The 7,061-nt window shown below is 44.9% G+C and overlaps 1 long non-coding RNA gene across 1 annotated transcript; it reads left to right on the top strand.

Annotated features, from left to right (window-relative positions):
• Window positions 1–496: 496 nt before the first annotated feature.
• On the top strand, window positions 497–1,242 carry LOC139193187 (uncharacterized). Its single transcript, XR_011577596.1, has 3 exons — window positions 497–678; window positions 763–860; window positions 1,036–1,242. It is a non-coding gene; the product is annotated as an uncharacterized lncRNA (long non-coding RNA).
• Window positions 1,243–7,061: the final 5,819 nt, after the last annotated feature.

Below are 7,061 nucleotides of genomic sequence, written 5' to 3'. Positions count from 1 at the left end.
GTGAAGCATGTAGTTTGAGGTAGTGTTCCCTTAATTTCCCGAGTAAGGAAAACTTCTCGATTGGGGACTTGAAAAATCCAAGTCGATGAATAGTCGCGAAACTCTTGAGTACCGAGGCTTAGTAGCATATGGCGGGAGTCCCCCAAGTCTCCAGTCGAGGGAGTTGACGAATGAGGTGTCTAGCTAGTAGTCAATGTCATGAGTAGGAAAACTTCACTTGTTTCTTTTCGAAGTGGTAACCCATGGCTCTTTCTTCATATATTGTTTTTTGTTATGAAGATGTGTTAGGCCCAAAGAAGTGGAGGCCTAGGCCCTTTTTTTTTTTTTTTTTTTTTTTTTTTTTTTTTTTACTCCCTCCCTTTTTCTTTGGAATGTTTGTACAGATATCTATAATGTGGCCTTTGTCATGATTTTGGAGGATGGGTGTATTCGAATCCAATGAGGGGTAGGGTATGACTCATTATCATGTGCCATGATTTTGTCTTCCTTTAGCTTTTCTTTTGCTTTGCTTTACCATTTTTGCTTTCCTTTAGTCTTCCTTTAGCTTTTCTTCAATATAACACCATTTTCTGTGGCTCAGATCGCAAAACCATCTTCATGAAAGTTGTTCCTTAGCTCGTGAACTACAACATATCCGAATTGGAGATCCATCGGAGCAGTACAACTCCAGAAATTCAGGTATGATGAGTGATTGTTCGTCATTTGTATATCAACGCGTCAGACTTGTTGTGAGCTTCAAAAACTCCATTTTCTCTTGCTCAGATCAACATACTTTCTTCATCGAAGTTGTTCCTTAACTTGTGAACTACAACATATCCAAAATTGAGATCCCTCGGAGCTGTATAACTCAAGAAATTCAGGTATGATGAATTACTGGTTATTATTTTTCTGTCAACCCGTCAGATTTGTTGTGAGCTTCGAAACTCCATTTTCTATTGTTCAGATCAGCATGATTTCTTCATTGACGTTGTTCCTCATCGTCTCTTTCATAACATATCAAAAATTCAGAATGAACTAATGGTTAAATATTTCCAGATCTTCGAAACATCACAGCAGCTTCGAAATCTGCAAGAATCCGACTGTCATGTTTGGAGCTTCAACACTTTAATTTCCGTCGCTCAAACAGACATGGTTCCTTCTTGAAAGTTGTTCATATGCTCAAGAACTATAGGGTGTCCAAAATTCAGCTCCATTGGAGAAGAGCAGAGGTTGCAGAAATTTGATAGATGAAAGGAGGCGGAAGAGGGAGAGAGAGAAAAAGTCTCTTGGGTTGGATTTCTATTTTGGGGCAGATTCCAATTTTTGTAGCACCTTCATTATTGATGAATTGCTTGTACTTTTGTCCATTATGAAACTTGGGACTTTGGCTTGTTGTTGGATCTATTATAATATGTTTGGGAACATATATAAGTGAATAAATAAGAAGGAAAATTTTGGGCCCTTGTGGGTGTAAAACAAAAAATGTTTATGTTTACCCAAGTGTTTTTGTACAAGTTCAAGGGCATCTTGGGTTTTGTGAACAAAATTTGTTTATTTGGAGCAAGGTTTTGTGTTGAAGCTTTGTAGGTGAAGCTTTGGTGTTGAAGCTTTGTAGGTGAAGCTTTGTAGATGAAGCTTTCTAGGTGAAGCTTTGATGGTGAAGCTTTGTAGATGAAGCTTTGTAGATGAAGCTTTCGAGGTGAAGCTTTGATGGTGAAGCTTTGTAGATGAAGCTTTCTGGGTGAAGCTATGTAGGTGAAGCTTTGTAGGTGAAGTTTTTTGGCTGTGTATGAATAGATCTATTGTTTGGATATAAGCCATTGTTTGGTTGTTCCTTTCTTTGTATAGTCTTGTCGACACATACTTAGATTTTGTTTCGTGTTGGATATATCTGCTTTGAGGTTTCAACACTTGAGTGTTCCATTGCTAGGAATGTAAAAGAGTGAGGGCCGAGTTGGCTAAATTACCTCTTTATTGAATTCATTGCCAAATGGCCTTCATTACATAGGATGCCGAACGGCTATAGCTCAACACTTGTACATCGTGAGTCTATTTGTAGTAGTACTTCAAGTGATCAGCGTTCCATGGATGGCCAAGGGTCTTGCCATCGGAGCTTCTAAGTGTGTAAGAGCCAGGGCGACTGATGCCAATGACTTCATACGGTCCACCCCAGTTTGGACTAAGTGTGCCTTCACTCGGGACTCTGTCGCAGAGTAATCTTTTCTTTAAGACCCAGTCTCCTATTTTGAAAGAGCGAGGCTTGACCCTAGAGTCATAATAGTTGGAGATGCGCTGCTTGTAGGCGACATTCCTCAAGTGAGCTTGGTTTCTGTGTTCCTCGACTAAATCCAAGTTGAGGGTGAGTTGTTTGTCATTTTCACTTTGAATGTAGTTCTGGACTCGGAATATTGCTTGCTCGAGCTCAACAGGGACAACCACCTCTGTGCCAAAGGCAAGTGAGAATGGAGTTTCTCCTGTTGAAGTCCGATATGAAGTGCGATATGACCAAAGAACTTGGGGTACAAATTCTGGCCAACAGCCTTTAGCTTTGTCCAAGCTGGTTTTCAAAGTGCGCTTGATTATTTTGTTGATGGCCTCAACTTGTCCATTAGACTGGGGATGAGCTGGAGAGGCAAAGCATAAGTTGATGTTGAACTTAGAGCAGAACAACCTGAACTTCTTGTTGTCAAACTGTCGCCCATTGTCAGTGACTATCGCATTGGGAATGCCGAATCTACAAAGGATGTTCTTCCACACGAAGTCTTCTATCTTTGCCTCAGTAATGGTTGCCAAGGGTTCTACTTCGGCCCACTTTGTGAAGTAGTCCACTGCAACGACTGCGTAACAGACTTTGCCCTTCCCTGCCGGCATTGGGCCGATCAAATCAAGTCCCCACTGGGCGAAGGGCCAAGGGCTGATCATAGGAGTAAGAGGCTCTGGAGGGGAATGAGGAATAGTCGCATATCGTTGACATTTGTCACATGAGCGGGATACTTTGATGGCATCCTGGTGGAGTGTTGGCCAGTAATATCCTTGGCGAAAAGTCTTGTGTGCTAGGGACCGAGATCCAGCATGATCTCCACAGACTCCCTCATGTATTTCCCGAAGGACGATTTCTGCCTCGGCAGGCGTAAGACACCTTAAGTATGGCAGGCTAAAACCTCGCTTATAGAGTTGATCATTGATGATCAGGTAGCGGGTAGACTTGTATCGAATTTGCTTAGCCTGGACTTTATCATTTGGGAGGGTGCCATGAGCAAGGAAATTATAGATCGGGGTGATCCAACTATCCCCCTGTTGTAAGTTGCATACTTCTGCGGCCATGGTGCTTGGTGTTGCCAACAGTTCGACATGAATTTTTCTTCCAATCTTGTCTTCCACAGCTGAGGCGAGGCGAGCCAGGGCGTCTGCATGACTGTTTGCCGCTCGAGGAACTTGGGTGATCTGGTAGTGGAAGTGCTTGAGCAAAAGTTGTGTTTGCGCAAGATATGCTGCCATGGAGCTGTCCTTAGCATCAAAGTTGTTGGTAACCTGGTTGACCACTAATTGGGAGTCACTGAAAATATCAATTTGTTTAACCCTGAGGTGTTTGGCCAAACGTAATCCTGCTAGAAGGGCTTCATACTCGGCCTCATTGTTTGATGCCTTGAATTTGAAACGAAGAGCATACTCCATTGCTACTTTGTCGGGCGTAGTCAAGACTAGTCCCGCTCCACAGCCCTGTTGGTTGGATGAGCCATCAACATACAGACTCCATGCTGGGGTTGTTGGTTCTATCTTCTGAGCTTCCGGGGGTAATGAAGCCACTGCTTCAGGTGTAGAAGCAATGTCAACCGGATATGTGAAGTCGGCAATGAAGTCTGCCACTGCTTGGCCCTTCTCAGCTGGCTTTGGTTGGTAGGAGATGTCAAACTCACCCAACGTTATTGCCCATTTGATCATTCGCCCTGAAGTGTCAGGACTTTGGAGTATCTGTCGAAGAGGATAATTGGTAAGCACGATGATGGAGTGCGCTTGGAAGTAAGGGCGGAGTTTTCGAGCAGACATGACCAATGCTAGAGCTAATTTCTCAATGTTGGAGTATCGTGTCTCCGCATCTTGTAGGGCCTTGCTAGCGTAGTAGACGGGCCGTTCGACACCACTGTCCATTCGAATAAGAACAGAACTGACTGCTGAAGCCGAAACCGATAGATAGATGATGAGAGTGTCACCAACTTCTGGTTTGGAGAGCAGAGGGGCTTTACTCATGTACTCTTTGAGGTTCCTGAATGCCTTGGCACATTCCTCCGTCCATGTAATGTACTTCTTATTTCCCTTGAGTGCTTTGAAGAAAGGAGCACATCTGTCTGTGGCCTTAGAGATGAATCTGGTTAAGGCTGCCACCTTGCCAGTAAGGCTTTGGATGTCTTTTGAAGTTATTGGCTCTTTCATGTCGAGGATTGCTTTGATCTTTTCAGGGTTAGCTTCAATGCCTCGTTGGCTAATCATGAAGCCTAAGAATTTGCCAGAGCCCACGCCGAAGGCACATTTGTTGGGGTTCAACCTCATTCGATACCTCTTTAGAATGGTGAAAGTTTCAGATAGGTTGGTGATGTGTTGGTCAGCATGTTTGCTTTTGACTAGCATATCATCAACGTAAACTTCCATGTTCCTCCCAATTTGTTCGGCGAACATTGAATTGACCAGTCTCTGATAAGTTGCTCCTGCATTCTTTAGGCCGAAAGGCATGACTTTATAGCAATATAGTCCCCTGTCAGTAGTGAAGGCCGTGTGTTCTTGGTCTGAGGGGTTCATGAGGATTTGGTTGTATCTTGAATAGGCGTCCATAAAGCTCAAGAGCTCACACCCTGCCGTAGAGTCTATAAGCCTGTCAATAAGAGGAAGAGGGAAACTATCTTTCGGACACCCTTTGTTTAGGTCGGTGTAGTCAACACACATCCTCCACAAGACCTTTTGAAGCAAAAGACTTTCTTTGGTCGGATTTTTCCTAACAAGGACCACATTTGCTACCCATGTCGGGTAATTGACTTCGCGGACAAAGCCTATGCCTTTGAGTTTTTCAACTTCTGCTTTCATTGCCTCGTATCGTTCAGCGTCATAAGATCTTCGCTTCTGTCTCACCGGCTTGATCTTGGGGTCAATACTCAAACGATGACAGATGACATCGGGAGAGATGCCTGGCATGTCCTCGTATGACCAGGCGAAGACTTCAGTGTTCTCTTTCAAAAAAGATATCAATGTTAACCGAAGGGGTGGTGACAATGTGGTGCCAATATTCACCATGCGGTCTGGATGGTCTTTGAAGATAGAGATCTTCTCTAACTCTTCAGCGGGTTGTGCTTGCTGGGTGAATGAGTCATCTCGAGGGTCGTCGGGTTGACTGTTGCCATCCTGAAGACCCGAGTTGGATTCATCTGGACTGGTCTTTACGACTTGGTTATGTATAAAGAGAGTCTCCTTGGGGACAGGCAGGTGTTGTTGTTTGACTGAAGTGTTGTAACATGATCGAGCACTAAGTTGATCTCCCCTGATGTACCCATTGCCGAAAGGGGTTGGAAACTTCATCAACAACATATGTGTGGATACCATGGCCTTGAGATCATTGATGCATGTGCGCCCAAAGATGACATTGTATGTCGTCGGGCAGTTGACCACTAGGAAGTTAGTGGTAATGGTAGCCGTGTAAGGGCCTGTACCAATAGTAAAGGGTAAATGTATGCTCCCTAAGGGTTGCACGATATCACCGGAAAAGCTTATCAGAGGAGAAATCGAGCGATCGAGCAAGTGTTCATCTACACTGAGTGCCCTGAAAGCTTCGGCAAACATGATATTGACCGAAGCCCCTGTGTCTACGAGGATTCGTCGAACATCAAAGTTGGCTATGTGAGCCTCCACGATCAATGGGTCGTTATGAGGGTAGATGATGCCTCTTTCTTCCTCAGGGTAGAAACATATCGGATCCCAGTTAGGCTTTTGATACTTCCCTCCCCTGATGTCTTCCACGTGAAACACTTGGTGACCAGGCCTCAGAATTCGTTCACTGTTTTTCATGGCCCTATTGGAAGATTCAGATATGGGTGTGCCGCCGCTTATGGAATATATGACATTCACCTGGCGTTGGTTACGGTTATCCCTTTGAGGGTGAAGAAGGAATTGATCAATTTTTCCTTCTCGTGCCAAAGCTTCAATACGATCACGGAGGATGATACATTTCTCGCTATCATGGCCGTTATGTTCATGGTAGCAACAAAACATGCCCGCGTTATTCGGGGGCGTGTAATCTGGGTGCCTCGGCTTTGGCTTTGGTATCAGGTGAGCTATGCTGGGGTAAATGGCCGCGCATGTGGCATTCAAGGGCGTGTATGTCTCATACCTTGGGGTAGGGGGTATCTTGACGCGGGTTTGACCCACTGCATTGACTGCCTGGGGGCGAGCGTTATTGTGGTGATACCCTTGGTTATCGGGATAGTGTCCCTTACTCTTTTTACTGAAAGGAGAGTGGTGAGGATGGAAATCCTTCCTCTTACCTTGAAATTGATATGTCTGTTGATTCGGCGAAGCATTATGCAAGGCATGGGGAGGTGCCACTGCTGTTTGGAAAGTCGAGGTCTTCTCATTTAGGTGAGTCTGGCTTCCACCTCCCACTTGTTGATAAAGGATGGTTGTAGGGGGTTTCTCCTGATATGTCTTTGCCTCGACGGAGGCATGGTTATAAGCCTGCGCCATCACCTCAGAGTAAGTCTTCCAAGTATTGGCATTGATCATGTATTTAAAGAAACAATCACGTAGGCCTGCCGTGAAGGCTTTGAGGGCAGTCTTGTCGTCTGCCTCGGCACACCGGGAGTATTCATGGCTGAAGCGGCCAGCATACATACGTAATGACTCGTCTGGCTTCTGGCGGATAGTGTACAAGTCATCTGCAGAGTGCAAGCGATCGGTTTGGAAAATGTGTTGGGAAACAAATAGTTTCCTCAATTCCTCAAATGAGTCTACCGTCTCAGGTGTAAGACGACAATACCAATTTAGAGCTCCACCAGAGAGGGTGGAGGGGAAGAGAAGACATCGCTCTTCGTCGGTGTGCA

Source organism: Malus domestica, chromosome 16, assembly GCF_042453785.1.
Source record: "Malus domestica chromosome 16, GDT2T_hap1".
Taxonomy (NCBI): Eukaryota; Viridiplantae; Streptophyta; class Magnoliopsida; order Rosales; family Rosaceae; genus Malus; species Malus domestica.
Note: the sequence above shows the minus strand (reverse complement) of the source record. Positions and strands in the feature narration are given on the sequence as shown.